We start from the raw sequence: 18,624 nt of genomic DNA on the forward strand, positions 1-18,624 counted from the left end.
ATTTTAAAGGTAATAAGTTACGCAAAATTTACACTTGTGAGCTTTTAGCCATGTTATAATGCTGTTACCCCATCAAAACGTACTTGAAGTTGTGTTTGATTTCATTCACACATGCTTGAGAAACCCTTTATTAATGGTCTGTCTACATCTCAAAAGCTCAGAATGCTCTGTTCCACCTTGTGAAATCATGAAGAGATGGTAGCTGTTAACCCAAAAAACATTTTAGTTCAGCAGAGATTGGTCATTTCAGATCTGAAATCATCCAAATAATTCTTGTAAGAGATTAGTGGCACACTTTCTGTATGACCACATGGCATCAGAGGAAGTGTTTTCAGTTTGGGCACTTTAAAATTCATAGCAAGGCCCACAAATTCAATGGTGAGTTTAAAGTTAAAGTAAATATCGCACATTAACTTTTCACTTTTTGTATCAGATTTTACGCACGGTCTAGAAATGACACGTGGCCACAGAGACAAAAAAGATATCTGTGCCAAATTTCATCTAAGCCTATTATCTGCAAAATACTCCCTCTGATCACTGTCAGTTCATACACAAGAACTGAAATTATATTGTGTTATTGTGTTGATGTATTGTCTGGAAAAGGAAAATGGGGGCAGATAACATAAGATGACTCTTCTTTCTGCTCCTTTTCATTCATTTCTTGTATGTGTGACAGTGTTGATGTCTTTTTATACTATATAAAATAAATAAACAAATAAATAAATACATTATCGAGGCAATGGGTTGCTTCAGTCATATGAAAGGGAAACACAACCTAGGTAAATATCACAATCTGTGTCAAAATAACATCTTTACAGCACTTTTAATTTGAATTCATCTTAAATTTTGCGTCACTTACTTGCGCTGCTATTCTGAAATCTGCTACCGTTTACAGTTACATTAGTTTTTGTCACTTATATAATATCTCCAGTTTCACTTACTGGACTGTAACTCATTTTTACCCAGGGGTGAGTGAATTCAGATAACGTTCGAAAAGCACACCCTCTTTTCTAACCAATTCCTAACAATTATTGAAAAAAATGAGTATGAGTAAAACCACACTTAGGTTAGACTTAGAATTAGAAGTGAGTAATGAGTAAAGCTTTGAGTAATATGAAAGAGTCAACCTGAAAGCATTATGCAGAGACTTTCCCCTGTAACCACAATTTCCTATCACCACAACCCTAAAACACCTGAACATAACTTAGTAATAGGACACATTTCCTGTTTTAAAAGGCCCATATAACACTATTTTTTGACTTCCTATATAATATTATAATCTTGTTTCCTCATCACGAACCTACCTGGAATTGTGTTTTGTTTCATTCACACGTTTAACACACAAACCCTGCTGATTTTGAAGTTATTCTCTCAAAAAGAAAACAATCCACCTTGTGCTGTGGTAATACAGGAAGTGCTCAACTGTGTTTTTAAAACTCCATACACCTTCACTAGAATGATTTGGATGATTTCAGCCCATTTGCCAATCTCTACTGAACAAAAGGTAAAAGGTATCTGCTAACTTAAAAAACTACCACTACATGTAGAGACTAATAATAAATGGTTACTCAAACATGTGTGAATGTAACAAAACACAACTCCAGGTTTGTTTTTGAGGAGGTAACAGCATTATAACATGATTTAAAGCTCACAAGAGTCAATTTTGTGTAACATAGAGCCTCCAAATCTTAACTAGGGGTGTAACGATACCCAAGTCTCACGATACAATATCATCACGCTATGAACCTCACAATACGATATTTATTGTGATATCGTGGGAAAGCTATGAAAGATATGGTGGGGAGGCTCACGATTAGAGATGTAACGATATCCAAAGCTTTCGGTATGATATTTTGCTGATATACAACTCACAGTATATTTATTGTGATATTTTGTGGAGGCTAAACACCTAAAACTGTTAAAATGCTACTTTTTCCTCTAACCCAAAGAACTAAGACTTAAAAGTGCTTAGAACTATTATTTCTTCTTGTAGTCTGCACTGAAATGGAGCAAAGGATCATGGTCCATGTAGTTCCCTCTTTTTTAGCTATTGCTGTACCATAACTCTTCATTTAAGCAAAGAAACATGCAATTCGATATATTGTGATGGTCCACGATATTATTGTGATAACTCTGGTGATACGATATCAGAATATTTTGGTTATTGTTACATCTCTAATCTTAACAGTTGTTGACAATATAACCAGATTATTCATTATAATTTAAATTTTATATTTTAAATTTGAGTGTATACCTTCAAGACATGAATCAGTATTGTTTGGCTGATCTGTGTTGAGTCAAATATTTTGTGAATGGATGTATTTAGAGCAAACCGGATCATATTTCACTGTACTTTTCTTTTAACAATAGACCCTTTTTGTATGCTGAAAGTTAAAGCTGATGACGGAAACTATATTTAGTTTGAAGAGTAGAAAGAAACTCATTAACCTTTGTAAAGTCATGATGGTTATTCAGTCAGTAATGTGTCATCTAGAGATTTATTTTTGTCATTCACTCTCCTGCTTGGCTTTTCCCTGAGAAAGATGGCCGTGTTTGAAAAGGCTGGGGTTGCGTCGGCTGCAGCTCCACTGGCTCCTCCCCCTTTGCCTGGCTCCGTCCCCTCCCCCACTCTGTGTAAAAACAAATCTCCTTTTCTACTCTGAGCCTCCAACTATTGAGTCAACAAATGTCAGTGCAGCCGGTTCAGTGAGGCTGTAGGCAGAGAGGTGGGGCCCAATCTTTAAGCCTCTGCCCCATCTAAAGGGTTTTGAGACAAGGCCCACCTGTTACCAAAGTAAAGCAGGAATTACACTGGAAAACCCAATGCAGGGGCTGGTGCCAAGTTACTCCTTAAATAAAGCTGGGGGGATTGCCTTTATTTCAATAATGTAGCTACTGACTGTGTAACTAATGTGTAAAGAAGTTTGAAAGCCTAGTTCACTGGCATCCATACATTAGAGTATCTCCAAGGTTTTATGCATAGCTGGCTTTTGTGAGTTTTAAGCCATGTTATAATGTTGTTACCTTTTCAAAACCATACTTGGAGTTGTGTTTTATTTCAATCACATGTTTCATTATTAGTTTGTCTACATCTCCAAAGCTCAAAATGTTCTGCTCCAACTTGTGATGTGAAGTTGTGGTAGCTTTCAAGTTAACAGCTGCCTTTTACCTTTAGTTCAGTAGAGATTGGCAATTCCAGGGCTGAAATCATCCAAATGATTCAAGTGAAGGTGTACACAGTTTAAAAACACAGTGAAGAGTTTCCTGACATCACAAGGTGGAACAGAGTGTTTTCTGTTTGAGAGAAGAAGCCTGCATATGAAGGGTTTGTGTGTTAAACAGGTGTGAACGAAACAAAACACAACTCCAGGAGAAAGTGAGAGCTTGGAGATATCTTAGTAGAAGTACACAACAGGTGCTCCTCAAGGATGAGGCTCAAAAACAAACAGCAAAGATAACCAAGCTTGTAATGTAGAAACTTCCTGTGAAAGTAAAAAGCGATACTGGTAGACAGAGACATGCGCATCCAACAAAAATTGCGACTGCGTGCTGGATCCAAAGACAAAAATACAAAAAAAAAAGGAAAGAGATTCGCACTGCTTTTCTTTGAAGCTCCCAAATTTTTATTTAGATGACACCACAATGTGACGTTTCAGGCCAAGCCCTTCTTCAGATAAGAAGACCCACAGTCTGCAGTGCATATCTCTTTTCTTTTTCTGTACTATAAATTTAAAAGCGGTCAAAAAGTTAAGGCATTCTGTTGGAATTAGAATAAAAGTCCTTTAATGGGTCAATTATGGTATGTTTGTGATGAGGAAACAACATTATAACAGATCATAAATAGGTAATATGGGCCCTTTAAGCCCCATAAAACATGGGATATTGTGGTGCCAAATATATTACAGTTTCAGTTCAGTAATCAGATCACAGAGAACATTTACATGAATAGTAGTGTAAATTTCTAAACCATAATTCTAATCCCAAACTAGACCAAATTTGAGACGTAAATAATTCCTAGACCAAACCAAGATACAAGTCAGGCTTACATACATACAGTGAAGTTCAATCAAGAAAAGGCACACAGTGGAACTTTTCCTACTACACGCTCTGCTTTTGTCTCCATGGAGATATTATGGCTTTGCCTGGGCAGTTCTAAAGTGTGGTATTTCATTTATCTATCTTCATAAAGAAAAGCAGATGACAGAGCCATCTCAAAAACCTGTTACATCCTGCACAAAATCAAGACTATCACTTAATTATGGATAAGTAAACAAGGACATGCAAGACCAGTTCATAAAGGACATTGAAAACAGCTTTAAGAGTGAAAAGATTTGTGAGGAGGATTGTCAAAAGTCAAAAAATCAGATACTAATTGATACTAAAACCAGTACAGAAACTAAATACTCAATTTAATATGTATTAATAATGAAAAAATAACATAAACCTGACAAAATGTGACCTTTTGTGAACGGTTTTAGACTATCAACACCACTATAGAACCACATGGTAACTTAAAGAAAGCAGTATATTTCGTGCTGAAAATTACAGGTTTTTTTTTAAAGTGATTTTTCATTGCTAAACGTGTTTCCACCTTCCAAAATGTGGTTTAACTGTTAAATATTAATCAAAATCCAAGCAAATTAATGGTTCTATTTGTGTATTTCCACCTAAAATTTCAAAAAAATCTTCAAACTACACACTAAAAAAGGCAACGAAAAATATTGTGGTATCAAAATTCAAAAAAATCAAGTATTAAAGCTTTTCCCTAGTATCAAAATCAAGTTTGAAATTTTAGCACCGTGACAACACTGTTTGGAAGTGGTATTGCGCTTATATTTTACAAATAAAATGTAGTCCAAGAATATAACATTCCACAATTGCTGGCTGTATATTTGTGAAGTATTTGCCGCCAAAGCAAACACTGTAGTATCAAAATTTGTATAGAGCATGAAAGCTTCCCCTAGTATCAAAATCAAGCTTGAAATTTTAGCACTGTGACAACACTATTTGGAAATTGTATTGTGCGTATGTTTCACAAATAAAATGTAGTCCAAGAATTATAAACATTCCACAATTGCTGGCCATATATTTGTGAAGTATTTGCCCCCAAAGCAAACACTGTAGTATCAAAATTTGTATCAAGCATCAAAGCTTTTTCCTAGTATCAAAATCAAGCTTGAAATTTTAGCACCGTGATAACACTATTTGGAAACAGTATTGCACATAGATTTTACAAATAAAATGTAGTCCAAGAATATAACATTCCTCAATTGCTGGGCATATATTTGTGAAGTATTTGCCCCCTGAAAGCCCTGCCTACTTCCCACAGTGCTGTCTCTGTGCACGGGTAGACTGGAGCCCACGTGGCCAGTGTCAACAGGAGGTGGCTCTTGGCAGTGCTTCTGGCTGTACACATGCCTAAGAGTTGCCTTACATCGCGCTGTCTAAAAATGAGCCAGGCAAAATAAGGGGCCAGGGCGCCACTGTTTCTATATTCAGGCAAAGTACTGAAAAAAATTTACTACCAACGCTATTTGTGATCAAGAAGAGGAGGACGTCTTGAAAAAAGGAGGGAAAATGCTCAAAGTGACTCTGGCTTCCTGTCTGAGAATGAGAGGCAGAGAATGAGAGAGAGAGGGGGTGGAGAGAGTTAAGACAAGACTGTGCACAATTTGAGCTTCAGAAAACAAAAAGTCCAGCGGGGGAGGGTGGATTCCTGTTCCATGCAATCCAGCCCGGTGCTTGAGGGAAGCCATTATAGTAGTGTGCACTATTGTGTGCGGCTGACCTGAGAAGAAGAAAAAAAAAAAAAAAAAAAAGAGGAGGGAGCAGAGAAGGGAGTGAAAGAAAACCTGTCCCTTTGTGTGGGAAGAACTCAGCAGGATAGTGAATTTGTGATTATTTCTCTAAGCCAAGCCTCCTCAGTGCTACGAGAGCTGCACTCTGGCTTTGCACACTGCACTACTCTATGGTCTCGCATTGGACAGAACAGGAACAGCAGAAGCGTCTACTGATGATGGTGGACGCCGACGTCAGCCTGGCTTCCATGAATATTGATGTGGAGGATAGTCGGTTTCATAGAAGAACAGACGGAGGCAAGATGGCTGCCCTTTAGGATTTGTTAAAGGGGAGAAGAAGAGGAGAAGAGAGATTCGGACGGTTTTTTGTTGGATTTTCTGCAAAGTGGAGGGACAGGAAAGCAGGTGAGAATGGGGACTCTGGGTTAATGCAAGACTTGCCTGGTTTACACTGTGTGCTACGGTGTGTTTGAGGTTAAGTTTTAACCCCTAGTTGAGGTAAAGCTCTTGGCTCCTCGGTAAAAGGCAAGAGCCAAGGCAATAAAGAGAGGATATTAGATTAGAGAACTAGTCCAACATGGCTGATCTTTTTTTTTAGTTATTAAAACCTTTTCTTTTCTATCAGTACTATTATTCCTGCACAATAAAACTGCTACTGGACTTTCATGGTGAGACTTATCTTTAGGTTGTGAGTAGTAAAGAATGTACAATGTAATGATTTTAAGTGTTTTGAGAATACACATAGCTTGCTTATGTGTAACAATTACTAAAAGAATATGACACTGTTGCATTTTTTGCTAAGTTCTTGATACAGTTCACATGCTTTTTCAATATCCGGTGAGTGTTTAGTGGTGAGAATATTGTGTACTTTGAAGGGGAGCCAGGGGCCGGACACTTGGAGCAGTAAAGTGCACAGTGTGCGCACAGCAGTGGGGCTGGAATAGCTTGGTGGCTTTGTGCATCTCCGTGAATCAGCTTTCATTGCTTTCACCGCTGAATGACAAGCAGACACAAAGGCAAATCCCAAGGAGAAGCCAACGCAATGGGAGAACTGTGGCACTGCTGTGTTGTCTATATATGTGTGTGTGCATAGGTGTGAGTGTGTATTTGTGTAAAGACTTAGTGAAGGTCAGAAAGCTCAGGCAAAAATGAAACTCTAAACCAGTGCACCATTAACTAGACTCAAGGGAAAGGTGATTTTAGAGCAAGGGGTGTCAGATGAAGTAGCAAAAATAAATGTGATTGTCATTTTAAGTATTTTGAGTTGGTAACACTTTGTACCTTTAGTGTACTTGCTTAGAGAATACAAGTTTGACCTGTGGGCCCTTTGCTATTTTGTACTGATGCGTTTCAGCTTCCTGTTATCTGCAAAATATTGATGACTATTTCCCATTCTGAACCTATAATGTGTTTTTTTATTTTTTATTTATTTATTTATTTTTTATTATTAATCACTATGGTAACAGTACTCATTTCTGAACGCACATACAGTTATTATACGTCAATAACAAATTGGGTACAGAACCTATACATATTTATATATTTTTAATTGTTAATCACTATGGTAACAGTACTCATTTCTGAACACACTTACATCAGCACATACAGTTATTATACGTCAATAACAAATTGGGTACAGAACCTATACATATTTATATATTTTTAATTGTTAATCACTATGGCAACTGTACTAATTTCTCATCATTCTAAACCCCATGGACTGTGAACACATACTTAAATTAATGCATACAGTTTTTATACGTCAATAACTAATCGGGTACAGAACCTATACATATTTATAAATGTTTAATTGTTGATCGCTATGGCAACAGTCTTAATTTCTCATCATTCTAAAACAAATGGACTGTGAACACATACTTACATCAGTGCATACAGTTATTATTATACGCCAATGACAAACTGGGTACAGAAATTTTATGCTGACAGTTAAAATACATGCAAGTATGTGTATCTGTGGTTTGTCAGTGTTAGCGGTGATGCCCGTTGAAGATATTTTTTATTAACCAACAGTGAAGGTACCCATGCTTATAACATAAAACTACTTGTGACAGAGTAAAAAAGCAGTCAAAAAAGGTCCAAGGTACTCTGTTTGCAATATTATAAGAGTCCTTGTTGGTTACATGGGACTGGTTAGTTTGTGTTAGTTGTATTAGTGTATCAATAAAGCCAAATATTCTTGAAAAACAACTCTGCTACTACCAGCCTTCACTACTCTGTTTGTAAGCAAAGATTACACCCTCAGCACAGTGACCTAATTCCTGCCCATGATAAAGCAGGAGCTGGCCCTGAGTTAATCACCTTTGCATAACACTGAAGACTCTTGAAACAAATCTATATATGATAACATTAGTGGACATTAGCATATGGGCAGCAGGTCCCAATTCGCACTCACTAATAGCTTAACTAATGTGTGTTAGTTTTTCTCGAGTTGACAATAGCCTAACCATTAACATATGAATGGGCAGTTAGAATATAGCAGCGATTTCGACAGCTAATTGTGTACTGGATGCGGATTGAGCTAGGTGAAGCTGTAAAATGGTAGCCTTAAGGTAAAATCTTGACTAATAGTTTGCTTGTGATCACCAAGAATAATGACAGGGGCTGGTGGTACTTAGTCTTATCTTCAGTTGTCTCTCAGGGCGTGCAAAGTTACTGTTTAGGGACCAGTAAAGTCAAAATATAGTGACAAGATGAGCCAGAAAGAAGGCTTCAAAGCATCAAAATTTGAAGTTGTTTGCAGTTTTAGCCTGTAGTAAAAAACATGTTTCAGTAGGAGGAAGGAAGAGCTGTCAGGAAACCTAAAATAACAATTGGCCGGGCCCCTGTGACGCAATGGCTGGGCTGTGTTTTGATACGGCGAGCATGGTCAGTGAGTGTGTGTCAACATTGGCGTTTACCAGTCTCAGACTAAGTATTTTGAGGGTTTTGTCTCTGTAGTTGCGTTATAACTAGTTTGCTTATGTATTACAAAAATGTAGGTCAGCAACTATAAATACCTAGAGAAATACCAATGGACCATTTTGCGTGTTCAAAAACAAGCATAGTGGAGTACGCACAAATGTCACATAATACGGAATATATGGCATTAACTAGTTTAATTTAACAGTTTACAAAATATGAACATAGTAAAAGCAAGAAAATAAGCCACCCTCCCAGTACTGTATCCATGAAAAGCTTCAAAATACAGTTTGTTCTGGATCTGGATCTTGGTAATAACTCAAATGTGCATGAAAGAAAGTATTATATTGTATCTGCAGATTGTGGCGAACATGTGTGTAAATCCTGTAGGGGTGCTTCTGTTTTATATTCAGAGAAAGACAGAGCAGTGCAGTAATGAGCCTGTGGGGGTTGAGTGGGGGATGGGCGCATAGATCCATCACATGCACAGCGCTCTTGTGATCTATCCACACCTCACTGATAAACCGGCACATAGGGAACGCTCATCTGCCTGGGCCGGCAAAAGTCCTGTTTGTGTCACTCCCTGCCTTGAGACAATATCAGCTTTTGGGACGGAGAGAAGAATGTCCAGTTGCCATAGCGTTTCACAACAATGCAATCCATACACAATACAACTCTGACCCTTAACACCGCCAGGGCCCGCAGCCTACAGAGCTCGTATTCCAGAGGCCAGTGTGTGACCATTGCACTGACAGGCTGGACATTTTACATTGCACTATACCTTTTCAGCCACACCCACAAGTAAGAGCTGCATTGGAGACAAAATGGTGAGGTACTCAGAGCCTGTATTGATTTTTGTAATATTGATTGGTTTCTAGTCTCCTACTGGGGGTTGTTTGCTACAGAGAATAGCAGAAAGGCTCTCGCTGTTTCTGCACAATGAAACACATTCCAGTTTGAATATGGTTGAAATATTTGACATTTGGGATAAAACAAAGAGGAAGATTCAATAAGTACAAGTTCAAATACCTGACAAAATCCCCAAAAACATGATTTATTGATTTGGTTCTTCAGTGTTATTATTGAGTTCTTAAAGGGAACATATTGCGCTATTTTCTGGTCTATGTTAAAATGTTGTTTCCTCATCAAAAACATACTTGGAGTTGAGTTTTGTTTCATTCACACAGCACATGCAACAACACAGGCCCTGCACATTTGGGCTCTGTTCTTCTCTCAAACAGAAAATACTGTTCTGTACACGTTCACTAGAATCATTTGGATGATTTCAGCCCTGGAATTTCCAATCTCTACAAGCTGTTAACTTGAAAACTACTGCTTCATGACATCACAAGGTGGAACAGAGCATTTTGAGCACTGAAGGTGTAGACAGACTAGTAATGCACATGTGTGAATGAAACAAAACACAACACCAGGTATGTTTTTGATGAGGTAATGACGTTATAACTTAAAGCTCATAAGACTCAATTTGGTGTAATATTGCACCTTTAATAGTTTCTAGAGCGCGCACACAAACTTTTTATGAGTCAGACACACGTGCACTCATCACTTCATTCAGCGGGAGCGGCTTTCCTGACGTGACCTGGGTTGTGCCGCCTAATTATGGAGTGAGATCTGTGGGACTATGCAAAGAGTGGTTGGTGCGGGACGAAGGGAACGCGTATCGATGTCTCTTTACCTCGGGGGTGACGCAGACAGACCGGTGAGGCCAGTGACTCCAAAGCCTCCTCCACGTGAGCCCGCACATGGCCGCTCTGTTTACAAACACCGTCCTGGCATTCCGCGCCGAGCAAGAGACCGAGCCAGTGGAAGATTGTTACGTAACCATCCCCAAAGCGAGTAGCATCTCTCTTCTCGCCTCCCCGCCCCAGCGCTTCCAAACGACGCGCTTATGTCATTGCTGCGGAGACGAGATAAGAGGAAAAAAAAAGTTATAGAGAACATGCATCGTAGAGAGATTTGCTAATGGACGCTAAAAGGCCAAAGCGTTTTTTTTTTGTTTTTTTTTTTTGGCTTGTAATGACCAGTTTGTAATGAACTTCAAACAGGGAATTCACATGACTGGAAGCACGTCTCTGTAGAGCTTTAAACCTTAAGATATTTGCTTTTTCTTTAAAACTAAGCACAACGCAATGAGAAACCAATAAGATCCTGATCATATAATGTTATAGTGTTTTTCTAAATCCCATAATTTTTAGTTGATTGTACTACAAAAACAAACAAAAACTTACTCATGCATTGAACGATATCTATAAAATAACTGTGGTCTAAAGGAACTATCTTTTAGAATAAGCATTGCTGACAAATAACAAAGAAATAAGAAGAAATATTAGAAAAACTCAGCATTATTTTACATGTTCTGTGAGACACTGGCTTGCAAATCTCCAAGGATTCCATCTCAATAAAAGAAAGATGCAATCGGTGCTCTGTAACCTCTTCATTATGGAAATTGGGGGAAAAAAAGGGACTGAAAATGTATAATTCCTTTTGACAGTTCGGTGATTGCATGGAGTCTTGAATAGCCTTAAATCTGGACTGGCTGTAATTGTAATTTTAAATTTTGATTGCGTGACGTTAGGTATATAACTTTCTGGATGCCAATAACAAAAATTATTTCCATGATTTATAGGAACGTCTGCATTTATATTTCCTTTTTCTTTCTCCCCAAAATTATGATTATGTTATTCTGCCCTACAAAAGCAAAAGACCTTAACTCACCAGAGTGTGAAACTGAGAAAAATATCTATTACGCCGTTCTGCTGCGGTTTCTCGTATGGTTTTGGATGTTACAGTTGTAATAGCCCTTTATTTTCTCGTAAAACAATCAAATTGGCTCATGATATTTATTCACATGATAAAGGAGGTCTCAAATACCCTCAAAATTACAAATTTTTGACCAAACATGATGTTACAGAGTTCTGCCTTTGTAGGGCTGTACTGTTACGCCCAATGTCTTCCTTACTGTCGGCTAAATACATATAAATACATACATAAATCAATAAATAAATAATCCATCTCACCATGCTAACTATAGGAATTCAAACATTCAATGCAGAGGTTATGAGTGCTAACCTAAAGAAATGTCTTGCATTAACGTGAGACAAAAACAAAGATGGCTGCCCGTCTTCAAGGTTGTCACAAAGCATTTAGCCATCGACAAATGTTTTATCTCACTGAATATCTTGAGAGAGATTATCATAACTAAAGCTGCTGCCACAAAATCCGCCTGGCTTCTTCACGGTGCGGCCTCACCAGGGTTCACACAGAAACAACTGCTGCTGATGGCTGTTGGCCCAGTTCTAAAATGGCTGTCAGATATGCACGTTATGCTGCAAGGAGCTGTCACTGAAAAGGTTAGGCCCCATGGCCCCCTGTTGTCTGCACAAGAAGCACAGAGAGCGACAGCTGGTCCTCTATGTCATTTAGAGGCATAACCCCGATCCAAGGCTTCCAATGACATCACTAAGTGCCGCCGAGACTCTCCAGTACTCCACACTCAATATTAGGTTTCTGATACAACAGCTGATGCACAGAGAGATTGACAGAAAAAAAACTTTACTCTCATGCAGAAGAAAAAAATAAGAAGAAATAAAAAGGAAGAAAATGAGAAAATATGTTTTCAGGGTTAAAGGCACAATTTGTAACTTTTCTGGTGGATTGTGCACCACTGTTTTGTCTGATGGAGTTGTTATAACTTTGCCCAGAAGGTTCCACAGTATGGTTTTAATTAGTTAGTAATTCATCTCTTGCATTGTTCACTTACAGGTGTTTTTATTGCTCAGAACTACCTTGAAAAGAATGCATTTGTATTGTGAGTGGGCTTGCCTCTCCACAGATCTGATCGTATTTATTCAGCTTTATCATTTCTATACCTCGATGTAACAATACACTTTCAATTTAACACATAAATACCAATGTTGTCTTTTGTTATGATGGACATTACTAACATTCTGACGATTATGTGCAGACCCAAGAGTAAGATATTAGTTTCATGTTTCAATGGGCTATTCACTTTGGACATTATATTCAAAACCTTTCTATGTACAGAGTGAAGTTTGCATTTATATTTCATACCACAGGGGACGTGAGCTGAAGCGATGCCATGATTGAAAACACCCCTGGCTCCAAAGGATTTGTGATTTCCATTCAATGAAGGTCACGTGGCTCTCTCTCAGTAGGAGAGAGGCAGCTTAGCAACAGTGGCTTAGGTCAGGCTGCTTAGAAACCAATGAGCTCGAGAATACCGCTACTACGTTCACTTTCACAACCACAAAAGAGCAATTTGCAAAAGGCATTTTATTCAAAGTTCAGGGCAGCAGAAAAGTGTAGCGAGGACTGCTGTGTTAAGGTGGCAAACTGCTCTTTTTATTAATGAAAAGAGCTTCCTGATCAAGCACATGGAGTCTGTCACTGAGCCAGTTCTAACCCAGAGAATACCAGTGGTGTGTTTATGCTGCATCAGTACAGTTGTAGGCTAAATATGGCTCGGATGGGAGAACTGTGTTAAAGGTAAAGGCATTGTGTAACTTTTCTGGTGGAGGGTCCGTCAAACGCTTTGAGATATTATTGCTTTGTCCAGAATCGTTCACCGTATGGCATTAAACCTTTCATGGAGCCCAAACCAAACCAAGTTACAGGTCAGATCTGTCAGAATGCCTGTTTTTGTAGGTATTTTCAAGCTATAGTTTAATAAATGTAAGGTAGAGCTGTTTAACGCCATACTGTGGAACATTTCAAGCAGAGCAATGACATCTTCATCAGAAAAGTTACACAGTGCACCTTTAAATAGCAGCCAGCAAACCATACATTACCTCAATATAGGAAACTCAGCACACTTATAGGCCTGTCACGAACAGATAAACACATTTTAAAGTGTGATATATTGCTGAACTAAATGATAATTTTGAGACTAGTTTATGCCACAGACACACAAACCCAACGGCAGATTCAAACCTCAATGTACAATACTGTTAAACATTCATGAGCTGCGATAAACAGTAGAATGAAACACTTCAGTACTTAGTTTGCATCTGTAATGACTTATTCATGCAATCATTTACAGCTTCAATTTTCTCATATTGCAAAAAATAGTCAAAAATGTTCTAGTAATGCAAAGGAAATGTACACACGCTAAATACTGACCCCAAAAAATATTGTTCCAGCTTTGTTATTTTGAACAATATATTGATATATCGGCAGTAATTATCGTGACAGGCCCAGTGTTTATGCTACATCAGTTCAGTTCTAACCTAAACTTGGCTTTGGTGGGAGAATTGTGAGGATGGGACATGGGAGAATTGTGATAATAATAGCCAGCAGAACATACCATATACAAATACGGAGAACTCAGTATACATACATACTAGAATATTACTAGAATATCAGAATATTGATATATAGTGATACGAAATTTGGTGATACAGTATTATTGTGTTTCGATATATCGTCAAGCATATTTTTTGGTATCTTTTAGCAATATTTTTTGTCCAGACTACAATTTAGTTGATTATTTAGTGTAAGAAAACTTGTTTATGTAATACACTTGACATATTCACTGTTTTGATGATTAAAATAGGTTCGTTGGTTCTGAAAAACAGCTATATATCACAGAGTATCATGTGAAGTACAGTATATCGAGTATCGCATGTATTGCCATTTTGTAATAATATCGTATCGTGAGCCATGTATTGAGTTAGGGTTCACAGGGATCACAGGGTCCCTCACCATTCGATATTTGAGGGACCCTGTGTTTCCCAGCCCTACATACATACATACTTACTTACAAAGTGTACATTTGTATTCTACTGGGTTGTCAATCTGTCTTTTCCAATTTAAATTTATCATCATGGTTATAAGGAAGACAACGACTTCAGTACTCAATAAGCTTTTTATATGTAGAAGATTCACCAACGAAATTACAATTGAAAGTTATTTTTGATGAAACTCTACTACAAATACCAGTACTCAAACTCTACCAGCACATCTACTGCTCTACTACAACTACTTTTACAGTTTCCATTTATACTGCTACTACCGCTGAAATTACTACCGAAATTAGCTATTCTGACAACAATTATTTTTATCCAAGTTACCGAACACTTACGATATAAATAGGCGTACCGTACTTCCCCTTCCACAACACACTGAAGAGAGGATTTAATATGAAAGTACAAACTACAGTATATTTCAGTGGATGAAAAGTAAAGGATAGACTTTTATTATTTTTTATTTATATATACAACTTAAGGCTATTTTCTTACAATAATTTCAAAATTTTGGCTACAATTAAAAGTGTATTTCATTTGTTCAAAGTTCATTGCACTATTAAATTAATTTTAGCAAATCTGCCGAACCAGTAACCAACAAGAAGAAAAGTAAAGGATAGACTTTTATTATTATTATTTATATACAAAAAATTAAGGCCATTTTCTTACAATAGTTTCAAAGTGTTGGCTACAAAGGCATGTGGGTTTCAATTGGTCAAAGTTCATTGCACTATAAAATTAATATTAGCACATCTGCTGAACCAGTAATCAAAAAAAAAAATCGAGTTCAGTATGTATTTATGGATTTCCTCCTGAACATTTTATTCAGAAACTGTGCCTCCATTTAAGACTTTGACATCAAAATCTACAAAAAGAACCCAAACCGATTCCCGAGCTGATTCTTTCAAGGGGAGGTTGTAAGCGTGTTGATTGCGAGTGCAACGCAGGCCTTCTGAAAATGTAGTGCTATTGATCATGCAGGATCGATGCATAAAGCACATGTGCATGGGGCTTCCTCTGCACACGGCTAATGTTTAGACCAGATGGGCCGTGGAGCGCTCTGAAGATGGTTGCCATGGCTACAGCGCGCTCTGAAAGACATTAACTTTGCTCTGTGCACAGTTCATCAAGTTAGTCAGATATATTGACAGCTGTAGAAGACAAAGGGCAAAGAAGAAATAAACGGGAGAATCTGAAGCAGGCTTTTTGCAGATTTTTTTTTTTTTTTTCCACTAAAAACTGGTTTAGATGCAGATTCTAACCTTTGCACTGGAAGGTATGCCCATGATGTTGTTTCATGGTACACAGACTTCCTTATAAGGCAGTAGCTGAACAAGAAAATCCAAGGAGTACAAGTTTTTGAGCATTTCAGCTTCAGTAAGGGTTGTCATAATAATGTATGGCAACTCAAACTGATACTTGGTTGAATATGATGCTAAAAACAGAACAGAATTACACAAAAAGGACAAAATTGGACATTTCCTAAAGAGTTTTATGATAATCTTGAGAACTGGTATTATCAACAGCTGAAAACTCACCTCCTCATAGCCTAAAATCCCCAAAAATGACTTACTGCACTACTTGTTTTGTCAATTTTGAACTTGTTTTTGTGTTATTAATACAAAAACTGGTGTCAAGACTTGATACTCATTTGAATATGACACTAAAAACCAAACAAAATCACACAAACAGGACAGAGTTGGACCTTTTACTGAATAGTTTTAAAATAATCTTTAGAATTATTATTATCAGCAGCTCAAAACTCACATTTTCCTTATAGCCTACAACCCCCACAAATGACTCACTATTTGCTTTGTCTATCCTGCTGTTGTTTTTGTGTCACATTATTGTCAAGTGTCTTTGAGTTACCGAGAAAAAGGATTTATAAAACTAAAATTATTAGAATTGTGACAAAAGCAGTGACATCTGCAGCTCATGTTGATTCAGTCTGAATGACTTGTTACACCTGTTTGTGTAGAGGTGTGGCTGAGTCAAACACACGTACACACAAACTTGAAATGTGATATTTGCTTTCTTCGTGTAGTTTATATTTCCATTAAATAAATATGACTTAACAGCAACAACGTACAGTTTGAGCCTGATCATCAACACTGTACTATACAAACTGAACACAATTATACTATATTCAGTGTTACAGTTTGCAGTTTTCTTTTCTGCTGTTTTTGCAGCCTAGATACAGTTAGGAGCCCGAGATTGGAACAATATATTTTACCTGTATACAACTGAACACTGCTGTTTTAATGGGTAAAGGTATCAAGATCCATTCACTTTTATAAACCAAAAAATTGGTCTACATTATTGGGTGTTTAGAAAGCTTCTAAACAAAGTAAGGTAAACCATATATTTCTACTTTTATTTAAAGGTACACTGTGTAACTTTTTGGTTGGAGGTCCGTCAGATGTAATTGCTCTGCCCAGAATGTTCCACAGCATGACATTAAACAGCTCTACCTTGCATTTAATAAATTACAGGTTGTTTTATAGCTCAAAAAGTACCTAGAAAAACAGGTATTCTGACACTGAGAGGTGCTGCCACTCCACAGATCTGACCTGTAACTTGGCCTGGTTTGGTCTCCATGAAGACAGAAAGGTTTAATACCATGTTGTGAAAATTTCCAGAGAAAGCAATGATATCTCTATGCAGAAAAGCAATCAATGGACCCTCCACCAGAAAAGTTACACTATGTACCTTTAATGTAGGTCTACGTATACAAAGTTTTTATACAAATACAGGTGCTTCTTTGCTACTTACTTTACTGCTACTTTCAAAAGGTTATGTTAAAATAATACTACAACAACAAAACAACAAACAACAAACAAAATCTAAACTGAAGTCCGTCTATAAAATTTGTCAAAATAAAAAAAGAAGCAACAATTTGAAAAGCAAGTCCTAAAGCAGAACAAAGCCAGTGACAACATGACAGAGCTGCAGAAGTACAAAACCGGCGCTGGGATTCTCCTGGAGCCTCTCACATCTGTCTCGCATTAGACATAAAGAACAATGCAGATTGTACAGCTCCCTTCATCTTCGGTAGGGGGGAGGTCGCACTCAGGGACAAAATTACAAACAGAAATGTGTGACACGCCTTGGTAGTGATTGATTTATACTATAGAAAAGCCAGTGAGTATTATATGTCACTTTACCTTCAAGATAGAAATCTGAGAGCACGAGGAGAGTTGACGAACATCGTGTAGCGTTACTTAAAGGTCCTATATTACGCAAAATTGCCTCTTGTGAGCTTTAAGTGATGTTAGAATGCTGTTACCGCATCAAAAACATACCTGGAGTTGTGTTTTGTTTCATTCATGATCTCACATGTGTGAGTAACCCTGCATTATGAGTTTTTTCTACATCTCTAAAGCTCAAAATGCTCTCTTCCACCTTGTGGTGTCATGTCATGGCAGTTTGCAAGTTAACAGCTGCCTTTTATCTTTTGCTCAGTACAGATTGGCAAGGACAGAAATTATCCAAATGATTCTAGTGAAGGTGTATGCAGTTAAAAACACAGTAGAGCTCTTCCTGTGTTACCACATGGTATCACAAGATAATACAGAGTGTTTTTCGTTCAGAAAAAAACCCTAAATGCGCAGGATTTGTGTGTTAAATGTGTGTATGAGAAAAAACACAACTCCAGGTATGTTTTTAATAGTCAAACATTTTAGCATAGATTAGAAAACAGTGCAATGTGGGTCCTTTAAGGATTCTTCATTGAGAAAGAGTAAGGGGTAGTGGTTGAGGGGGTAGGTCATTATTGCGTCAGAGTGATTAGGCTAACAGGAAACTGGTCTTCTTTGACAACAAAACCAAGACCCGACGTTGCACAATCTTGTTTGTGAAATTCTTATCTAGATATTGCTTTTTGCAGTAAAATTTAAAACGACTTAAATAAAGAACATTTCACTTTATTTGAGTAGACTTAATTTGACAAGTAAAATGATCTACCAATGTAATAAGTGTGTTTTTCTTAATTCAAGCAACATTAGATTTAAGTGCAAACAGTTGTTATTTTTCTTATCTTAAGTGTAGCAAGATGTATTTTCATGCTTTAAGTACAAAAAGTCTTGTTCCACTGGTAGATCATTTTATATTTTACTACAAGTGAA

At 37.4% G+C, this 18,624-nt stretch overlaps 2 protein-coding genes across 2 annotated transcripts in view; one reads left to right on the forward strand and one right to left on the reverse strand.

Annotated features, from left to right (window-relative positions):
• The window catches only part of cxxc4 (CXXC finger 4), a 112,219-nt gene that overhangs the window by 80,260 nt on the left and 13,335 nt on the right, over positions 1–18,624 (reverse strand). Inside the window, exon 3 of the mRNA XM_055158653.1 lies at positions 10,414–10,635. The gene's annotated coding sequence lies outside the window, so the exon portion shown is untranslated. The remainder of the gene's footprint in view (positions 1–10,413; positions 10,636–18,624) is intronic.
• The window catches only part of tet2 (tet methylcytosine dioxygenase 2), a 29,936-nt gene continuing 17,122 nt past the window's right edge, over positions 5,811–18,624 (forward strand). Inside the window, exon 1 of the mRNA XM_020930546.2 lies at positions 5,811–6,203. The gene's annotated coding sequence lies outside the window, so the exon portion shown is untranslated. The remainder of the gene's footprint in view (positions 6,204–18,624) is intronic.

The sequence above is a fragment of the Boleophthalmus pectinirostris genome, unplaced genomic scaffold (assembly GCF_026225935.1).
Source record: "Boleophthalmus pectinirostris isolate CB_2022bp ecotype Guang Dong unplaced genomic scaffold, ASM2622593v1 HiC_scaffold_22, whole genome shotgun sequence".
NCBI classification, from domain to species: domain Eukaryota; kingdom Metazoa; phylum Chordata; class Actinopteri; order Gobiiformes; family Gobiidae; genus Boleophthalmus; species Boleophthalmus pectinirostris.